Genomic DNA, 23,121 nt, shown 5'->3' with positions numbered 1-23,121 from the left:
CTCTTCCCTTCCCTTCACATTCCACCTTCCTTATTCCCCTTTCCAATTTTCTCTTTCCGATCCTCCCTCTATCCTCCCCTTTCCTTTCTCTCCATCCATTGCTTCTTCCTTCTCACCTTCCTCCCTCCCCTCCATTCTTTCTTCCTCTTCCCCTTCCCTCCCCTCCCCTCTTCCTTTCTTCCCCCTCCCCTTCCCTCCCTCCTTCTTCCTGCCCTCTTTCCATCTATTATTTTTTCCCCTGTCCTAGATTCCCCGAACTCAATTTCCCCCTCGATCTGATTACATGTTACTGCCCTCCCTCCCTCCCTCTCTCTCTCTCTCTCTCTCTCTCTCTCTCTCTCTCTCTCTCTCTTCTATCTATCTATCTACCTACTGTACCCACACATCTAAGCAATACATAGCTATCTAGATACCAACATAGCTACTTGTCTGTTTCTTTGTCGTTCTCATCCTAGCTATCACTTCTTTCCCACTTTCCCACTTTCCTCTCTCTCTCTCTCTCTCTCTCTCTACTTCCCGCCCACTCAGCAGTAGTCAGCAAGCATAGAGGTGAATCTGCTGAGCCTAGAGTTCAGCAGTTGTCTTCCCTGTTGATGCTGAGTAAGGGATAACTCTCTCTCTCTCTCTCTCTCTCTCTCTCTCACACACACACACACACACACACACGTTTTTATGCTCCTCGTGTTTCTCCCTCCCTCCCCTCTCAAATGAAACATCCAAAAAAACAAATACAATAACTAAAACAACAGACAGGAAGGTTAAACAAAAGAACGACAGGAAAAAAAAAAACTGAATGGCGGTCAAAGGGCCAAAACAAAAACAACAGCAAAGAGAGCAAATAAACCCAGCACAGAGGACCAACAAATAAACAAAGACCAACAACAAACAGAAAACGAGAAGAAACAAAAGCCAGAGAAAACAATACATGAACACAACAAACAAATAAAAAAAAAACTGAGGGAGGACCAACAATGAACAACACTACGGTACGGTACATAAAAGGACCAAAAGCAAAGAGAAGCCAATATATGACTGGAACAAATAACGTGAACCAAACAGAGGAAGAACTAACATTAAAGAACACACGCAAGAAGGGAGAAAAGCAAAAGGAAGACAATATGGTACATGAACACAGCATGCAAATGGAGATAAAATAACTATGGCAGGCCAAGGTTATGAAAATGTAATTGAGCATGACAAATATAAAACACATCATTTTCCCATCTCTCTCTCTCTCTCTCTCTCTCTCACACACACACACACACACACATAAGAAGGAAGAAAACATGCATTTATACCACAACCAGCAAAGAGGTACCGGCTCCAACTTAACTGAGAGATAACTTAATCCACCTCTATTTCACTGTGGGTTACTTCATACAAGTCTCTCCACCAAAAATGAAACTTTATATCGTTCGGGAGTTCAAGTACAGTAAAGTATCTAACAGTACCAGTGACACAGTATAAAGGTAAGATATTTTGTGTAGTCACTATTAAGCCCAAGATTCTTAAATATAACAGAAACAATGTATTATAGTAAAGGAAATAAAGAACAGACCCCATTTATCTGAGAACGATAGAGAGAGACAGGACGACCCAATATAAAAAGAGGAAGCAATCAGAAAGGGAAGATAAAAAGAGTGGGTGAGGGTGAGTGAACAAACACAGCCAGCTAACACGGTCCTTTGGCAACCTCCCAGCATCACCCCTCTCTCTCCCCTCTCCCCCATCTCCTCACTCCCCTATCCTCACCCTCTACCGCCCCCTCTCTCTCCCCCTTTCCTCTCATCTTTTATCCCGGCTATCCTCATCCTCCCCCCCTCCTACATCTCTCAGACTTCCCCCAATTTCACCCCTTATCTTTCTCCCCCTCATGCTCTCTCTCTCTCTCTCTCTCTCTCTCTCTCTCTCTGTAGCACAACACCGCTTTAATGAGGGATGGGGGTGGGGGCGGGGTGCGGTAGGATGGATAATGTAAGACTTGCAAGGGTTAGTGCCTGATGGTATGGGATGGGAGGGAAGGGGATGGGATGGGGCGGGATGAGAGGGGATGAGTTATGACAGAACGAAGCAGTGATGGGATATGAGGGGACTGAAATGGATTTTGAGGAGTAAGGATGGGATGGGATGGGATAGGATGGAAGTGAACTGAATTGATGTTGAGAAGTGAGGATGGGCTGGAATAGGATGAGAGTAAACTGAAGTGAGGATGGGATGGGATAGGATGGGAGTGAATTGGATAGGGGTTAAGGAGTAAGGATGGGATGGGATGGGACAGGATGGGTTGTGTTACGTTAATATTTCTAAGTATGGGATGGGATGGGATGAAGAAAAGCGGGTAGGGGGGAGGGGAGTAGTGTAAAAACAAATGAACATACACACTGAGATAACACACGAATGGGGATGTGTAATGGGATGGGAATGGGCTGAGAGAAGGGATGGGGAGAGTGAAAAATATCCTACGTGAGATCGGAATGGGAGGCATGGGAAGAATGAGGATGTAAGTATTGGATGGGCGATGACATGAAGTGGGATACGGTACAGAGGCGTGGAATGTGTCGGTGCGATGGGATGGAATGGGGTAGAGTAATACTGTGGTGGTGACGGCAGAGAAGTAGTGGTGGAGCTGGTGATCGTGGTGGAGAGGTGGTGTAGCTGAGAAACTGGTGATGAGTGAAGGAATTATTGGTGGTATGGATTGGTTGTGTGTGTGTGTGTGTGTGTGTGTGTGTGTGTGTGTGTGTGTGTGTGTGTGTGTGTGTGTGTGTGTGTGTGTGTGTGTGTGTGAGAGAGAGAGAGAGAGAGAGAGAGAGAGAGAGAGAGAGAGAGAGAGAGAGAGAGAGAGAGAGAAGTACACCGGAAAGGGGTAGATAACACTAGTCATGTACTCGAGAGACTATGATGAAACCTAGCTTCCTCTCTCTCTCTCTCTCTCTCTCACACACACACACACACACGCGCTTCCTCTAAACCTTCCCCAACGCACCTGTTTCCTCTTAACGCAATCTAACTCCCCCTAGTGCGTTTCGTAACCGCTCAACGCACTTTACGCCCGATAATTATTAGTCCCTTCCTTTCCATGACTTTATTTTTAATCTCATCTGTTTATCAGGAGAGGATTTCACTTACGGTAACAAAGAATCTGAGGACGTCTCTCTCTCTCAGCTTGGCAACCATTGGGCGGATTCAGAAATAGAGCCAATCACCTGAACCAACGCTTGTTTTTGTTGGCAAGGTTGAGAGAGAGAGAGAGAGAGAGAGAGAGAGAGAGAGAGAGAGAGAGAGGGAGGGAGGGGGGGGGTCTTGGGCGTGTTGCAATACTACCCTCTGCAATCATTCTAAGTAAATCACCTCACTCAACATGCCAGATAAGCTACACCCATCCACGCGTCCTCCAACAAACTGATAGAAACTGATCACCTGGACATTACCGATACACTCCTATCACAACACTCCTAAACTGGGGCGGGGGGAGAGGGGGGATAAAAAAAAAAAAAAAAAACATTATCTCTTGGCCTAAAATTTCCGTCTCTCCACCTCCAATGCTGAGATGTGGCAATATACTGTAGTAACACTAAACTATGATGCTGGTCACGAAGCAGTGCTATGTAATGGACGTCGACCCGTAGTATCGTCTATCTTGAAGGCTGAAATGTGGCAAAATAGTAACACCAGAACATGATGCTGGTCATAAAGTGCTACGGAAAGAATGTACTGGCAAGCCTATTTTTTTTTTTTCCTTGTCACTGAGCTACAAGAATCAAGCTGCAAAAAGGACGAAATTCTGGACCAAGGTAAAAATATAATGGTAAATAACACAACTTCAAGGCACTGATTCAAAACATAATAAAAATTGCAGATAAGAGCTGATTACCTAGTTATATTATATGAGTCTTCCCCTTATCACAACTCTTAAACGGGGGGGAGGGGGAAGATAAGGGCTAATGAGGATGTTGACTAAAGTTCAGGGTAAATAACACAGAAATTCGAGGTCCTAAGTCCACGAAAACAAACACACACACACACACACACACACACACACACACACACACACACACACACACACACACACACACACACACACACACACACACTGCCATCAAGAGCGTTCAAATAGTAAAGTAAAACAAACAGTATTTCACCTCCTCCATTCCGGGACATAAGCTACAGTAATTTTATTGAGGCATTTTGGTTTCCGGTATACACTGTGCAGCAATTTTTCTCTATTTTTCCGCATGGCACCATTTCAGATACACCGCTGAAGAGAGACAGAGAGAGAGAGAGAGAGATGCGGGGGGGGGGCTAATCCTTTCAATGGAAATGTCTGTAACGGTATTTCATTCTGTTTAATACGAAAAATTCTTTCCACTAAAATAACTGTAAAGGCGAAGAAAAATTAGAGATCCTGTCGAGAGCAAAGACGTGAGGAGAAAGACTGGAAGAAAGAGTAAATACAAGGAAGAAGGAATAAATAGAAGAGGAAGGTTAAGGAGGCAGAGTGAGTGGAAGAGTAAGAAAGCAAAAATAAAATACAATGATGAACGATACAGTGAAAGAGTAAGTGAGTGGACGAGTAAGAAAGAAGGACTAAATTTAAGAACGGGGAGGAAACACTTGACATAAATTGAGGCAGAATGTAAGAGGACTGGGTACGGGACAAGCCGGGGTGAGGGTGAAGGTGAGGGTGACGGCAGTGAGCGTGAGGGTGAGTGAGAGTGAGGCTAAGGACAGTAAAGGTGGTGAGGGTGAGGGAACGGCAATGAGGGAATGGTAAAGGAGTGAGGGGAACTTAGGAGTAAGGGGGTCAGGATGAGGGAGAGGACAAAGTGGGGTGGTGGGAATGAGGAAAGGGTAAAGGGGTAAGGGGAGGTAAGGGGGGGTGAGGGTGTGACCTAGAGGCCAGTACCAAGAAGTGGTCTCAATGCTCTTGGCTGAGGGAGGGGAGGAAATGGTGATGAGGGAGGGAGGGGGAGGGGAGGGGGAGGAGAAGGGGAAGGGGTATGCCACACAACACGTCACTCGTATATTTAGTTCACTCCCTCCGCTCTGCTCGGCTGTGGTGTGTGTGGTGTGCTTTGGTGCTGTGTGGTGTGCTGTGCTATGGTGTGGTAGGAGATGTGGTGTGATGAAGGGTGTGGACTGCTGTGGTAGAGGGTGGGGTGTGGTGTGCGTGATGTGTTTGAAGAGTATTGTGGTGTATGTGGCATGATAGAATATTAATAATGTGGTTAAGTGGTGTGATGTGATGTGATGTGACGGAAGTGGACTGTAAAGCTGAGTGATGGTAGTGGTGACAAACCTGAATAGTGATGAGAGTCGCTGATGCTATGGTGACGTTACGGTGGTGATAAGGATGGTAACTGCATTGGTGATGAATACGTAGCTGATGGTGATGATTATAGTGATTAACATGGTAATAATATAGACGATGGTGGTTATGGTGTCATGGTAGTGGTGATGATAATAGTAACAGCAGAAAGTGATGATGGTATATTGGCAGTGATGATGCCACAGTGTTGGCAGTGTTTATGGTGGTAGTGGTGGTGTTTAGAGGTGATAAATTTAAAGGTGAGTGGCACATGTGGTTCCGTGTAAACACGTGTGTGTGTGTGCGTGCGTGTGTGTGTGTGTGTGTGTGTGTGTGTGTGTGTGTGTGAGATGGGTATATGACAGGATGTAAACATACTGTGTGTGTGTGTGTGTGTGTGTGTGTGTCTGTGTCCGGCCTTGACTGCCCAGGACAGTGATGGTGGTAGTTGTGACTGTGGTGATAGCTGTGTTCGTGGTAGTTATAATGATAGAGATGGTGGTAGTTGTGGTAGTGATGGCGGTTCGGGTTAGGATGGTAGTGCTTGTGGCAGTTGAGTTAGTAGTAGTAATGTGGTACTAGCCTTGTGAAGGGAAGATGGTGGTTGCTATGGTGATAAGAATTACAGTACCGGTACCGGTAGTTGTGGTAGCGAAAGCGATAGTTGTGTTGATAATAGTAATAACTGAAGAGGTTGTACACACACACAAACTTGCTCACCCACCCACGCAAGTTCACACGTACACTTGCCACCACCCTACACGCACACAAGCAGACGTACACACACAGAAACTCCTGCCACAATAACCGGTACACACGCGATGAAGAAACAACCTACACACACTATAGCACATTCCAGCCCTTGTCTGTTTCCGTATCACCCCTTTTCCCAGCCCTCAGAACCATTATTCCAGCCCTTTCCAGCACCGTTAGCCCATATTTCTGAGCCTAATCTCTCTGTAGGCTTATCTTCACCTTTAGGCCCCTTTTCCAGACTCTCTCATGCCATAGTATTCTTTATAATATCAAATCTACAGTAGCCATCATCTCATTAAAGGTCTCACTGTCAGGCCCTCTAAACATATTTTCCATTCATCAACTCCTTGGCCTTTATCCAGCCCTCATTTTCCAGCCCTTACCAACGTCCTTAGCCCACCAGCCCTCCCCCTCAGCCCCCTCCCTGACTCACGTAAGCCTCCTGTTGCCATTTCTCAGTCTAGGCCTACTGTGCTCTTCTCCCCCCCCCTCTTCCCCTTCCCTCATCCCTTTCCCCATCACACTCCTCCCTGACACTACTGCCCTACCTAGCCTACCTTTATCACCGGTACCCTATCACCCTACCTATGCAAAGTAAGCTAATATCTGTTAAGGTGAGAGAGGCTTGGTATGTTTCTCTGTTTAATACTTCATGTCTACTTGTCAAATTCCTCTGATGACTTCTAAGTAGAGACTAGCTTGGTTTATTTATCTGCCTGATATTTCACTTCTATGTCAAATTTCTCTGATGATTAATATTCCTGAGGTGAGAGGCTTGGTATGTTTCCGTATAAAACTTCACGTCTACTTGTCAAATTCCTCTGATGACTAATATTCCTACGGTGAGAGGGGCTTGGTATGTTTCTCTGCCCACAGATGACGATGCTCTTTGATATGATTGGGATAGTAACAGAAAATTCTAACTTCTGTCGCTGGCTGTACTTTTATCTGTCAGTCTACCATACCACTTCAAAACTACCAACAAATATAAATGCCAACATATCCACATACCCATCAACCTTTCTACATTAATTCAGGGTCACAGCCTTCCACCACCCTACCTACCAACCCTGCTGTATTACGATGCTACCTATCTACCTTGCAATCACTACCAGTACCTACTTACATGCCTATCTATCCACCAAACCTGTCTACCTAACAAGCTACTTAGCTATCTCCCTAAATATCAAAGACCTACCTACCCATCCACCCACTCACAAACCAACGTATGTACATACTGTTCTTCCCTCCTTACCTACATCTTCCCCCTTCCTACCCTCTCCCTCCGCACCTTTTCGTCCTCTCTCCCTCCACTATTCCTTCCACCCACTCTCTTCTCCTCCCCTTTCCTTCTTCCCTCCTTCTCCTCCTGCTATTCGTCACCTGTGCCCCATATTTCCTCTCCTCCTATCCCTCATTCCTTTTCCTTCCATTCTACTCCCCCCCCCTCTCTCTCCATAGGCTATACAATTTCCCTCCCCCCTCCAGCAACCCTCCCTCCCTCCACCCACCCCCTAAAGGGAAACAAAGCCACAGACGAACCCCTCCCCCTCTCTCTTTTCTCCCTCCATCTACTTTCCTCCTTCGCGACCACGCCTTTAGTCTCTCTCTCTCTCTCTCTCTCTCTCTCTCTCTCTCTCTCCATCCACTAACATCTCCCCTCCTTCCTCCACCTTCTACCTCCCCCCCCCCGAAGTCACGACCACCAAACAGACTGAAAGTTTTTGTGTGTGTGGCTACCAGCCGTGACCGGTGTACACAGTCCTGTACGCACACGCAAACGTACATACATAGGCTACACGGCTCCCAATCTGTATATACAGATACACAGTAAAATGCGTGCACACACACATACATGGTCAGCAAAATGCGCACACACACACACACAAACTGAATAACCTAGATTCACATGCTCAGACCTAGACGCACACGCACACACGGTCGAAAATATGCACATTTACTGTATACATAAATCCATACATTACGTTGGCTACCGGTATATACACACACGGTAACCAACACACACACACACACACACACAGACACACACACACACACACAGCAATAGCAGATGTGGCTGAATCGTACTCGGGAAGGTAAAAACACACGTACATGCCCTAGAACACGCACATGGCAACAGACACACGCTCACTCTCAAACACAAAAACACACATACACACGGTACTGAGAAACGCACACACCCATGCACATGCCAACATCGATACAGGTGCTAGGCTATAAATAAATCACACACACACACACTAACTTAAGAGGGTGAGTCACACTAAGGAATGTTTTTATTCTAATAACTAACATTTTTACTTAGCCAAGGCTCACATTTATACCAGTAATGTTGTTGCACTTTCAACTGTTATCTTATTTCTGCCAAGAAAACACAATTTTGTATGATGCTGAAACACAAGACTTTCTTCCTCTTCCTCATCCTCTTCTTCTTTTTCTAATTCTGGCAAATCCCACACGAATTTAATCTGGTAAGTCCCAGAGGATTTGATTTAGTAGTGGTCAGTCCCACCTTAGCCCGAGTTTAAACCTGTTTGACGCGAGCGCACGCACGCACACCCTCACGCACACACAAAACTTCACGCTTCTAGGTCATGCACAAACACAAGACAAAAGTACACATTACTAGATACACACGGGATCAACGAACACACACACTGGCAAGGCTGTACACAAACACACACACGTAGGGTGGATATAGTTAAAGGTGTCCACGGTAGGCAGGTAGACAGGCAAGATGGTAGCTCGGTAAGCAGGTAGCTCGGACAGGTAAGTAGGAATGTAGGTATAGACAGACCCAGATAGACAGATAAATAAACAGACTGATATAGAAATAGATATTATCACTAACCAGGAAGATAGGAAAGGTGCTTAGTAACATATTCGTGAGGAGGTGAAGGAAAACCACTGTGTGTGTGTGTGTGTGTGTGTGTGTGTGTGTGTGTGTGTGTGTGTGTGTGTGAGAGAGAGAGAGAGAGAGAGAGAGAGAGAGAGAGAGAGAGAGAGAGAGAGAGAGAGAGAGAGAGAAGGAAAAGATGGGGGAAGAGATATGGACAATAAGAAAATGAAATAGAAGGAACAGAAAGCAAATGAATGGGAGAGAAAATGGTACAGAAAAAGTAAAGAAAAAAGACAGACACACAGGGAAGGAGGAAAGAAAGGAAAAGAAGGGCAGGGACAGAGAAGAGAGGGAAGGGCAGGGAGAGAGAAGAGAGGGAAGGGCAGGGAGAGAGAAGAAGAGAAGGGCAGGAAGAGAGAGAGAAGGAGAGCGAAGGACAGGGAGGGAGAAGAGAGGGAAGGGCAGGGAGGGAGAAGAAGAGAGGGAAGGGCAGGGAGGGAGAAGAAGAGAGGGAAGGGCAGGGAAGGAGAAGAGAGGGAAGGCAGGGAGGGAGAAGAAGAGAGGGAAGGGCAGGGAGGGAGAAGAGAGGGAAGGCAGGGAGGGAGAAGGAGAGAGAGAAGGCAGGGAGGGAGAAGAGAGGGAAGGCAGGGAGGGAGAAGAAGAGAGGGAAGGGCAGGGAGGGGTGGGAGGGAAGAGGGGGAGGGAGGGAGGAAAGTAGGGGTGGGGGCAAGACAAAAACGGTGAAGTGTAGACAGAGGATGACACAGCAACCCACCAGACGCTCCACTCAGACCCACAAGAAAAAAAGAAAGAAAAAAATGAAAAGCCTCAAGACAAAAAAACGTGGTGAAATATTCTTAGCTTGGGCATAAGGATATAACTGATGAAATAAATGAAAGGCCTTACTGGTAGAAAATCAAGGAATATAGCTATGACATGAAACAGAATAGGGACAAACGAGGAGAAACTTAACATCAGAAACAGAGAGAAATTATGGTGAAACAACATCGAAATGAGGAAATAACTGAAACATAACTTTACCATTAAAAATAGCGATGGCGTGAAATTGCATGGTACCGTACCGTAATAAAAGAAAAATACATAAAAACCCTTTGCATGAGAAAAACGATGAAAAATTTAAGATGCCTAGCCAAAAAAAATAATAATAATAATAAAAAAACCCAAGTCTTATCACGACGGGGAAAAAAAACAAATATGCAAAGAAAAAAAGGGAGAAAAACTATGGGAAAAATACAAATAAAAATATCTTAGTACGAGAAAATAAAAGAAAGAATTTAGCAGGAGAAACTGTGAGGGAGTTATAGTGGCTGTTTTCAGACTGGTGGTTGACGAACATGATGGTTGTGGTGGTGGTGATAGTGGTGGCTGTGACGAGAGAGGTGATGAGGATGAATGTGGCTGTGGTTGTAGTGGTGATGATGACGATGATGGCAGCAGTAGTAGTTTTGGTTAGCCGATGCAGACGATACCGGTGGCTAACAGAATACAATGGTAGTGGTTATGGTGGTAATTATGGTAGCAATAGTGGTAGACAGGTTGAAACAGTAGTAGTTGCGATGGTAGACAAGACAATACTGGCTAGTTGTGGTAGTAAGTGCGATAGTAGTGGTGGCATAGGAATGGTGGTAGAATGGTCCCTGTGGTATCGGTAGTAGTGATTTTTTTTGCGGGCGTCACAGTAGTTGTAGTCGCGGTAATTGTGGTGGTAGACAGGAAACAATGGTGGTAGTTGTGGTTGCGTGGTTACCTCAGAAGTAGAGGCAGTGATAGTGGTTATCAGGGCGGTGACTGTGGTAGTTGTGGTTGGCAGTGATGTTTTCGCTAGGTAACTCCCTCTCTCTTTTCTACCAATATCTTTCACTACCACAACTACCGCCATTCTTCAATCAAAACTACCAATATCCACTAGCTAACACAACTATAACTACCTCCACCTACCACAACTATCATCATCCTCCACATATACTGCTACCCCACTACCACAACTACCACCATCCGTCACTTTCACCGCCTTCTCTACATGACCACACAATCAACATTACGTATACATGAAGTCGATATCGAGTACACACACACATACTGGACATGCAATACAATACATTCATACATGCACACAACATGGAGACGCACACAACAATATTTTGCATTCACACAGACACACACACACACACACATATACTGGACATACATACATGCATACAACATGAGACGCGCACATCAATATTCTGCATTCACACACACACACACACACACACACACACACACACACACACACACACACACACACAATCAATCAACATATATAATGAAGACACGTGTACATCAATATTTTTACATACACTCACGCGCACATGAAAATATTGTACGGTATATAAATCCAACTTAAAATACAATTACGAACCTGTATCCACAATGGTACACACACACACACACACACACACACACACACACACACACACACACACACACACACAGAGAAAACATACCTCCATCCTATAATACACACACACGTACACAGAACGGTAAAACACACACAAACAGCAAAAAAAAAAAAGCACATACCGTACACACATCCGACATTCAACCAACCACGCACACACACCTACACACGAAAACAAACACATACACAGCAAAAGCAAACACACGCACATGAGCACTGACACGCACATAAACGCTACCCACATCCGCAGTCATGCATACACAAGCATTCACACACGCACATAGCATCAAAAGCACGCACAAAGTACATTAAGTAATAATAAACCAAACACACACACACACACACACACACACACACACACACACACACACACACCGAACATAGCCTACACTAATTTCACACACACATACACACAGGATAAGGGCCGTAATACCGTATACACACACAAAGAAACATCATAAATACACAACTTTACAATGAAACACACACACACATCAACAAATACCTCGCATACAATTTGGCTTCACTTCACTTGGCAACACTAAGGAGGAGGAGGAGGAGGAGGAGGAGGAGGAGGAAGCGAGAAGAAATGAAAACAGAGGAGGACGAAAATGGTGAGAAAGATATAGACAAACTGGTCCATATAACCTAAAACAGAAAAAATCTAGAAAACAAGTGAAAAATAAAGAGAAAAAAAGGAAGACTAAGTGAAGAACATGGAAGGAAATGCAAGATGAAAGAAGACAAAATGAAGAAAGAACAAGAAGCAGAATGAGAGTAAGAAGAGGTGAGAAGAAAAGGAAAAAAAATCAAAACAGAAGTAACAAGAAAGCGAATGCAGAATGAGAAAGGGTGACTAACATGGAAACATCTGCCGTAAAAGCAAAAAAAGCAAGTGTTTTTTTATGGTCTTGTAATGAGGGTAGTATATTTAGTGTGTGTGTGTGTGTGTGTGTGTGTGTGTGTGTGTGTGTGTGTGTGTGTGTGTGTGTGTGATGATTAAGTTAGATTACCAAACACAGTACAAGATGTGTACTACGTGTGTGTGTGTGTGTGTGTGTGTGTGTAACTAAGATACTACACACAGTACTAAATATGTGTGAGCATGTGTGAGTGTTTTGTGTGTGGATGACTCAATACCCCATACTGGGTACGTCCACACACACACACACACACACACACACACACACACACATTCATTTCATCGGACCTCAAACAGTATACATCCTCTCTCTCTCTCTCTCTTCCGCACCAAGCCCAAAACGCCATTAATCTCCAAACTGCGCTCCGCTAACCTCATTCCTGTCTACACTACTTCCATAATCAATACTGGCAAGACGCTGAGAGAGAGAAAGAAAGAGAGAGAGAGAGAGAGAGAACCTTACGAACCCGACACGGCGGTTTGGCCTTAATAATAAAATCAGATACATTCAGAGAAGGACACGAGCAAAGGAAGGAAAATGAAAAGGAAGAGGGAAGGAAAGAAAATGAAAGAAAAAGGCAAGGAAACAAAAAGAAAAGGATGGAGAGAGAAAAAAGTGGGCAGGAACGAAAAAGAAACATGAGCGAAGGAATGGAAAGGAAAGACAACCGGAAAGAGATCATTTAAAACACAAGAAGGAGAGTAACTGTTTCGATTTCTTCACTGTTCCTTTAAGAAGTTCAGTACACAAAAATACAGCAAGGGTGCCAACGAAATAGCTCTCCTCCGCCCACCACACCCTCCAGCCGAAACTGGCAAAGAAAAAGTGCGAAATGCCACCGTGTAATAAAGAAAAAATTTGCTTGGAAATCTTACAGTAATGGAAAAAGGGGGGGGGGGAAGGAATGAAGACATGGGCAGAAGGAAAAAAGTTTTGTGAAGGGAGGGGAATAGAGGAAAGAAATGAGAGGCAAAGAGAATGAAGTAAAAGTACAAAGGAAAAGGGAGAAAGGAAAGAGGTGAAGACCACTCGTATGAAGCTAAGATTAGAGGAAAAGGGAAGGAAGCAAGGAAAGAGGTGAAGACAATGAAGGAAAGAATACAAACGGAAAGGGAAGGTATGAGGAAAGAAGTGAAAAACAATAAAAGAAAGCTTGGAGGGAAAATGAAAAAGTAAAGTGAAGATAATGAAGGAAAGAGCAGAGGGAAAGGGAAGGAAGGAAGGAAAGAATACAATGAGAGGAAAACAGCAACGGAACTAACTACTGATCCCGTGAAGGTCGTTTGTTACAGGGAAGGCAATAACTTCTATATATCTTTCATGCTATACGGATGGTTATGACAGCCATCTTCCTATCAATCTCTCCATGTATTCTCTATTCGTACCCACTGAGAGAGAGAGAGGGGGGGGGGTGCCTATGGTCTGTTCGCTTTCACATTTTGGAACCTGATCACTCCCACAACCTGAATAGTAAGCTGTGGTTGCATGAAATTCCCTCAGCTTTAGCAAGAAATAGGAAGGAATCTCCTTGGTTACTAGTCAAATCCAACCCCTAGTCTGACGGCGCCTGGGCATCAACTGAACTGTAAAGTGTTAGGGAACTCTAAAGGTAGAAACAATAGCACTACCATCACCATAATACAAATAATAATAATAATAATAATAATAATACCGTACAATCATCACCACTACAAAGCTCTCCCATCTTTCTCCACTCTGACCTATTCTTTGCTAGCCAGGCCCATTCAATCCTAGTAAATCTCGACCAGTTGTACCTATTCTAAGTTCTTACGTTTTTACAGAAAGAAAGAAGCAAGACATTTCCTTCACTCAATCAATCCAGTGGAAGCCGGCGGGGAAAAGAGGGAAGGGAGGAAAGGAGAGGTATGTGGGCTGGAAGTATGGGTAAGAGGGAAATGGAAAATGAAGGAATGTGGAGGGAAGAGAGATGGGTGGAGGAGATGGAGAAAGAGAAGGAGGGGTGGAGAAAGAGAAGGAGGGGTGGAGAAGAGAGAGAGAGAGAGAGAGAGAGAGAGAGAGAGAGAGAGAGAGAGAGAGAGAGAGAGGGGGGGGGGAGAATGCAAAGGGAAAATCGAAGGGCGCAGACAAGAGGTGAAAAGAGAGTGAGAGAAGGGAGGGGGAGAGGGGAGCATGAGAGGGAGAGGGCAGCATGAGGGGGAGGGGCGAGGAGATGGGCAAGGAGAAGGGTGATGGTAATAAAAGCAGGGGGAGGGGGAGGGGAGAGGTAATAAGAGGAGGTAAGGGTCTGTGATGGAGGGGAGGGAGTAGGGAGGAAAAGGGAGAGGGGGCGGTGAGGGGGGTCGGCTAACACAATGAGGTGGAGGAGCAAGAGGAGGGAAGGGGAGGGGAGGGGACGGAAGGCTATGAGAGAGAGAGAGAGAGAGAGAGAGAGAGAGAGGACGTGAGAGGGGAGGATAAAATGAGAGCTTCCTTCACCCCCTCCCATCCCCCCCCCCAGGAGCTCAACCCCTCGGCCACATGGGAACAACCGGCAACCCCTCCCCTCCCTCCCCCTGCTCCTCCCTCTCGCCCTCCCCTCCTCCCTCCCCCTCGCATATGTCACTCCCGCTACATGGCCAACCCCTTTAGTGCGAACCAATCCCCTTAACCCCCTAAATTTAACCCCCTGACAACCCCACCAGATAGTCTGAGAGTTTGGGCGGTGGTCAGGTGAGGGAAAACACTTGCAGAAGAACGCGAGATCAAAGAACAAAGAAATAAAGACATCAAGCTGGCTAGATCTCGCCCGCGTAACAAACAAAGAGGGAGGAGAGAGGGGGGGGAGGGGAGGCAGGAGAACGAACCAATGTAACAGACAATGCGCTGAGAGAGAGAGAGAGAGAGAGAGAGAGAGAGAGAATTCTTTTTTCTTCTGCTGCGAGGGTGGCGAATGGCGAAATCAGATCAGTAAAGCGATTAAACACGGGTAAACAACCTTACTGTTGTGATGTGGTAGTAGAAGTGTGGTGTGGTGTGGTGGTGTTGTGCAGGGTGATGGCATGATTTGTGGAAGGTGTGCTGGTAAGGTGATGGTGTTTGTGGAAGGTGTGCTGGTATGGCGATCGTGTTTGTGGAAGTTTTGATGGAATGGTGATGGTGTTTTGGAGTGTGTGGTAGTATGGTGATGGTTTTGTGGTGTGTGGTGGTATGGTGATGGTGTTACGGAGTGTGGTAGTGTCGGTTGTATTGTGGCAGTGTAGTGGTGGTGGTGGTTCAGTATGGTATTAGTGGTAGTGTAGTGGTGGTTCAGTGTGGTATTGGGGCATGGTGTTGGTGATGAAGATGATTGTGATGGAGAATGTTGGGTGGTAGTAGGGATGATGGCAGAGGCTGTGGTGGTGACTTGGTGGTGGTGGAGGATGTGCGGTAGTGTGGTGCAGGCATGTCGCAGTGTGGAAGTAACTATTTTGAAGCAGAATTTGTGGTGGTAGAATTAAATGTAAAGGTGGAGGTGGTGGAGTACGATGGTGGAGAAGGGGAGAGGTGTTGGAGATGAAACAGAACTGTTGGCTAGAAGAGGGTGAGGATAGTTGTTGGTGAGGATGTTATAAGCAGAGAAAAGGTGACGTTATGTTGAGAGAGAGAGAGAGAGAGAAACACGACACGTGGTGGAGTGTTGGTGGAAGGTGGAGAGAGAGGGGAGAGGGAAGTGTTCGATACAAGAAGAGTGGCTGTAAACTGTACAATAACTAATGGTAGGGTTGGAGCGCGGTAGAGTACAGTGCTGGAGAAAGGTAGTGGTGTTGAAGGGGAGCGTAGTGTTGGAGAAGGGGTAGTAAATAGAGAAGGGAAGAGAGCAGTGCTGGAGAGAGGGTGTGTTGTGCTGAAGGGTGAGTACACGGTGAAGGGTAAAAGTAGTGCTGAACAGGGAGACAGCAGTGTTCGATTTGGGGATAGTACAGAATTAGAGATAGGGAGATTAGTGTTGAAGGGTAAAGCAGTGCTGGAGAAGGGGAGAGAGCAGCCTCCTGTGTTGGAGAAAGTGGAGACTAGTATCACAAAGAAGTGTTGGTGAATGTTGTTGGAAAGGACAGTAGCACTATATCCAACAAACATATGATCCAAAGCCTTGTCGTAAAGTAGGATTTGGTTTCGTTTCGCAGGATGGACAAAGAGAGGAGAATCTATTATTATTATTTTTCCATATCTCTTTTTCTTCCTGGAAACCGTAGAAGTAGACGCTGAGGAACGTGGAGTGGTGGTGGTGTGGTGATGCTAGTGAAAACTGCTGACGTAGTAAAAATAGAGAGAGAGAGAGAGAGAGAGAGAGAGAGAGAGTGAAGATACAAGGTCTCTCACCATAAAGGGGTGACGCATGGTTAGGCAGGGAGCAAGTGGACTCGGGGCTGGGTTTGGTTGTGTGGTTGTTGTGGCGAATATCTGTCGCTGTGGTGGTTGTGGTTGTGATTTTGGGGTGGGGTTGGTGCAATAGTTGTGGTTATGAACGTGTGAAGTGGGGTTGGTGTGGTAGTTGTGGCTATGGTGTGATGTTGGTGAGTTGTGGTGTAAGGTTGGTGTGGTAGTTGTGGTTGTGGTGAGAGGCTGGTGTGGGTGTTGATGGCTGTAGCTGAAGCCCTTAGTTGTGGTTGTGTGGTAGGTAGTTCTAATAATTGTGGTTGTGGTTCCTGTTGGTAGATGTGGTTGTGCGACTATGATCGTGTATGCAGGTAGATGTGGTTGTGCGACTGACTATGATCGTGTATGCAGGTAGTTGTGGCTGAAAGTGGGATTTTGGCTGCTGGTAGCTGTGGTGGCTGGTTGGAAGTCACTGTGGTACCGTAGCTGAGAAGGGTGGTTAGTGTGGGCTGGTGGCGGCTGAAGGTGGTAGTTGTGGTCGAGAGGTTGAATAGTATACTGTGGTTGGTGGTTGAGGATGGCAACTGTGGTAGTGGTCCTGGGTATTAACATCATATAGTGGGTATATGTGACAGGCAGACAAAATGATACAGGTATACAGAATGATGCAAGTAGACAATTAGCCTACATGCCATTCTGTATCTCCTAATGCACACTATAGATTGGCAGAAACAATGATATACCGTATACGGTACGGTATCCTTCTGTCCACCTATATATTACTGCTTTTTATATAATATCTACCGTACCGGTACGGTATATATTTACATTTTCTTCAACTTCCTAGAACCAAATTCACATACACTCATATATATTTAATTTTCCTTCCGTTTCCTAAAACCAAATTCATACTCTCACCCTCACATATAATCTAAATTCACCTTTTCTCCCATTTCCAAAAATCAACACTCCCTCATACAAACTCCACGACCTTGTCCTTGCCTCCATCTTGTTTTGTCTAGCTCTGCTTCTCTTTGCAGTTGATTCGTTGGACCCGAGCACAAACAGACTCTTATTCACCTTTACGCATAAAACTGCTGTCTCTCAATCACTACTGCTGTTACAAAGAGATTAACAGTTAAAATTATGGTGCTAGTCAAGAAGAATTTACGAGATTACCTTACCACTAAAATTAAGCTAGTCACGAAGAAGTGCTATGGAAAGGAAGTATAGCAGCAAGTCATATTCTGACACTATACAGCAAATAAGATTCAAAAATACGAAAATCTCCGCCAAGTTAGTGTTTGAATTATCGAAGGAAGAAACAAACATATTACTGTCCACGTAATATCTTCATTCGCTGCCCCGGACTCCTTTAACTGAACTGACGTGTGCAAAATATACCGGTACTAGCCTTGGAGCGTGGCAAACAAGGAAAAAAAAAATCCACTAAGCCATTCCAATCTCGTTCACCCTCCCTCATATACACACTCACCGACCTTGTCCCTGCCTCCATTTTGTTCGCGGTCTTCCTCTCCTCCCACCAACAGCAGTAGTTTCTTATAACATTTTTCATATATTCCCTTCATCTTGGTCCTCCTTTCCTCCTCCTACTCACTACACCAATCTCATACGCCCTCTTCCTCATATACTTCCTACATTTTTTCTTGGCTTACTGTATCTCTCCTTCCACTCATATCACTCTCACAGCCTACATCCTCCCTCATAAATTCCCTCTATGTTGTTCCTCCTTCCTTCATATATTTCCTTCATCTTACCCTTCTCTCCCTCATATATTCCCTCCATCTTTTTCCTCTCTCTCATATATTCCCTCCACCTTGCTCTTGATCTTTGCTTCCACCCCCATCACTCACACACCTTCCCTCACATGTACGACCTTGACTATCTCTCTCAATTTTGTTCTTCTCAACCTCTCCTCCTCCAACTCACCTACATCACTCCCTCAATCTTGTTCTTGCTCCCTCACACACCTTCCCTCATACTCTACGACCTTGGGCATCCCTCCCTCCCTCCCTCCCTCCATCTTGTTCTTGGTCTATCTCTCCTCGCACACACCCATTTCACTCCCTTACACCCTCCTTCACATACTTGCTTTTGTTCTTTCTCTTGTTCGCCTTCTAATCATCCCACTAAAACGTACTTGTTCCAACCCGACAAGGATCCCAAACCCCTTTTAGCTCAGTTGACGGCCACGTGTAGTCAGACTGGAGGGTCGATTTGACTTGCAACCCAGGACATTTACCCAGCCCATAATTAAGTTAAACTGGATGGCTGATCTGACTAGTAACCAAGGAACATCATTCCTGATTCACAACTACGGCTCACCGAATTAGATATTGTAACACGGAATATATCCATACCATGTCCATGAGCTACCTTTTCTAAAAATAAAAACATAATACTCCCCACACCTCAAATCTCACAATTTTACTTGGTTTACGCCATCAAGCAAGAAAAAAACACTACAGCCGGGAAAAAACTAAATAAACTAGAACTCAAACCACTAAGACTAAATAAGCAAAACACTAAACCCAGAACGAACTAAAAATTAAAACCAAAATTAACCCAAGAAACACTAAACCCAGAAAAAAAAAACAGGAATAAAAAAGCAAGAATACTAAAACCAGAAAAAAAAAAAAGTAATAGCAAGACGGACCTCTATAAACCCTGCCTGCACCAATCAAGACCGCCCGCCTACGTTAAATCCGGGTTGGGTCTGCACGAATCCGCATTTGAGCTCCACGAACGGTATTCCTCCCTTAACAACCCCCCACCCTTCCTTCTCTCTCTTTCTCTCTCTCTCTCCGTTCGTTCATCTCTTCCTATTCTCTACATTCCACTCAATTTCTAAGCTTCCCCCCCAACCCCACCTCTCTCTCTCTTTCTCTCTATCTCTCTCCCTCAACAGCAACAATGTTTATCGATTTGGCTTACGCACACTCTCGGGTGGGTAGAGGGGGCGGGGAGGGGAGGGGAGGGGTAGAGGGGGAGGGAGAAAGGGAGAGAATGAGTTGCCCGAGATCCCTAATACTTTTTTTTTTTTTTTAAGGTGTAGGTATGGCAGGTCTGGTGGGAGATGTGGCACAGGCATGAGGAGAGCTGGCAGCGTGGCAAATGGCGGGAGGGAGGGGTAGGGAGGGATGGAGGCAAGGAGGGAGGGGTAGGGAGGGATGGAGGCAGGGAGGGAGGGAGAGACCTGAATTTTACACACTCAACAGCGCGCGCACACACGTACACAGGCGCACACACGTACACACCCTCCCTCCCTACGGCTTCGTTCGTGTTCGTTTTTTCTTACAAGAGTCTAACGTGAGGAGGCTGTCAAGTGGGGGGGGGGGAGCGGGGTGAAAAAGAGAGGGAATGAGAAGGATGGGGGAGGTTATTGAGGGAGAGGAGAGGAGGGGGAGGTTATTGAGGGAGAGGAGAGGAAGCAGGAGGATGGGGGGAGATACGGGGAGGGGGAAGGGGGGGAAAGTTACGGACAGCAGGGAGAAGGTGAACGGATGGAGGATGAAATGGGAAGGGGGAGATAAGAGAGGGGAGATTAAAAAGGGGGAAGGAGTCAGAGTCTAGTGTGAAGGGATGTAGGAGGAAAAGAGGGAGAGGGAGACAGGAAGGATTGGGTGGAGGGAGGGAGGGAGGGAGGGAGAGAGAGAGAGAGAGAGAGAGAGATGGGAGGACAGGGAAAGAAGAAACAGGTAGAGAGAGGGTAGGCTATGCAAAGATGGAAAGGATGAAGGACAGGAATGGAAAGGATGAACAGGGGAAAAATGGGAGATGGGAGGGGTGTGGGAGGAGGGAATCAAAGGGGGAGATGAAAGGGAGAGTAAGGGAAGTGGGGGAGAAAGGGGTTAAAGGAAGGGGAAGGAAGGGAAGAAGCAGGCAGGAAGGGTTGAGAAGGGAGAAGAGGGGGAAGGGAGGGGAGGGGAGGGGAGAAGAGGGGGAAGGGAGGGGAGGGGAGAAGAGGGGGAAGGGAGGGGAGGGGAAGGAGGAGGGGGGAAGAAGTGTGACTGGTAGACACTGAACACGACAGGATTGAACCAGACACTCTTATTTTCTATCTATCTAGCTCTATCTAGCCACTATGCTCCAAGTCTCGTATACATCAATACATTCGACTTTCTATCTGCCTATCTATTTGTCTATTCAACCACTCTACTCCTTCCATCTTTAACAATCAAATCTATCCATCTGTATACATCCATTATTTATATCAATTCAGTCACCTATCAATCCCTATTTATATGTCCCCACACACACACACACACACACACACACACACACACACACACACACACACACACACACACACACACACCGCCCTTCACCGATACCAGCACAATATTCCAATTAAAACATGTTAAAGCCGATACATGCCGGCCCGAAGGATTATATCTATATAGCTATTAATCAAAGCTCATTATATCTATATCTACATTAATTAAAGCTCATTATCATCATCATTTTAAAAGCCGGATTGAACTATTTTATGAATGCAAAAGCTCGTCTTCACCATCATCATCATCATACCGTAGTAAAAATAAATGTATACTTATGGAGCTCATCATCATCACGCTCAAGTATCATCATAATCACCATCATTATTCATCATCACCGTGTCTCCCAACTCGGCTACATTTCTAACTGATGAACAAAGTCTTAGTGTTAGCCTGAATAATAAAAAAAAAAAAACTCAGGTGCGTCATTAACAGGTAGGATTTCTCTCAGGTGAACGAAACCGTCTGGTGCTGGGTGGCATATACCGTACCGAATATTGGGAAGCGTGAACAATAGGTGGAATGGTGTGAGCAGGTGTAATCCCAGTGGCACCACATCCATTTCCACACGCACCTTTCATACCGGCAGGTCACCTTTACTTCATTAGCCTCTCTCTCTCTCTCTCTCTCTCTCTCTCCCTCTCTCTCTCTCCATTGGTCCGTCCCTTCACTGGCACTATTTTTTACTTTTATTCTCGAAGCCGACACGCGATTCTATTCTTAACCACGTAATCAATGAAGAATATTTTTAATTTTAAGCTTGCCATTATCAATCATTTCTACACCTTTAACAACTTAGCAGGTCTCGCCCACGTTGAATAATATCGTATGCAAATAAAATGAAAAAGTGCACGTATGGAACGGGTTAATTATTCCGTGTAACAAAACCAATTCCTACACTGTTTTGATAAGAGGTTATTTCGGTTTTACTTCATAATCTTTACTGCACCTCATTATCTCTACATTTTACTAATAGGCTAGTACCGCAAAGCATCCATAGTGAATTGATATATTGGTATAGCCTACTGCATTTTTCCTTCTACCATCAAACATAGTATATCTCTACTCCATATACCTCCACTTTACCGCCAAATATTATATGTCGGTACACATCTATCAATCCCTCACTGCAATGACGTACCAACACAGAATACCGGGAACTCGCATTTTATTTATTCTCCCGCCCATCGCCATTACTGCATTCACCAACACCAATTTGCACACCGCTTTCATAAGAGTAGCTCAGCTTTACGTGATTATCTCGCTCCTCCGGGATTAATCTTTCATACTAGGCTACCTGGCTGAGTGGGGTGGGGGGTGAGGGCGGGGTAACGGTGAGGACTGAAGGGTGGGGATGGTGAAGTGGAGGGGAGGGGAGCTTCTGATTAATTCTCACCTAAGGGCAGTATTCTTGTTTCTTTGATGGCCGTGGTGTGTCTTCCTTAACTAGTCTTTGTTTTATTCTTTTGCGGAACTGGGCATTTCCACCACATAAATATGAAGACGCAGTTGCATGATATTCAAAGAGGCTACGTTATGAAGCAGGAGTTTGTGTCCTTGGTTATTAGTTGATTCAACCCACTAATCTCACTACACTTGACCACAGCACCAAGTACAAATGTTAGTTATATATATATATATATATATATATATATATATATATATATATATATATATATATATATATATATATATAAAACACCTGGAGTCTGATTTTATGGAACATTATCAATACGGTATTTGTTTGTACTTCCTCTTCATCCTTAAAAAAAAAAAAAAAATACAGATCAAGCTGGGACAAACGCGCTATAGCTTATTTTTGCATCTAGCATGTTAATATTCCATTCTCTCTCTCTCTCCCTCTCTCTGCATATAGCACAATGATATTCTCTTGTATACTGCTAATAAAAAAAACTATACAGAACACTAAACACACACACACACACACACACGATATAAACCAGGAGAGAAAATATCAAGAAGTGTACCAAGTTCACATTCGCGTGTACAAAATTCATGGTAACAGCTGTGCCCATCTATAAATAAACCAGTAAGGGATACTGAGCCACTCTGTTGCTGGTAAGAGTCGTAGCACTTCTTTAGCGATTTTCTTTTGTGCGTTATATCATTACTTATTATTCGTAAGCAGTATCACTGAAATTTATGGTTAATGTTTAGGTTGTTACGCTTTAAACTCT

The 23,121-nt window shown here is 45.0% G+C and overlaps 1 protein-coding gene across 1 annotated transcript in view; it reads right to left on the bottom strand.

Moving 5' to 3' along the window:
• Nucleotides 1-23,121, bottom strand: part of LOC145411680 (uncharacterized) — a 139,845-nt gene that overhangs the window by 26,089 nt on the left and 90,635 nt on the right. The gene's annotated exons all lie outside the window — the stretch shown is intronic.

The sequence above is a fragment of the Coenobita brevimanus genome, chromosome 90 (assembly GCF_032717465.1).
Source record: "Coenobita brevimanus isolate Jiangsu-jjx chromosome 90, ASM3271746v2, whole genome shotgun sequence".
NCBI lineage: Eukaryota > Metazoa > Arthropoda > Malacostraca > Decapoda > Coenobitidae > Coenobita > Coenobita brevimanus.
This window is presented reverse-complemented; position numbering and strand designations above follow the sequence as displayed.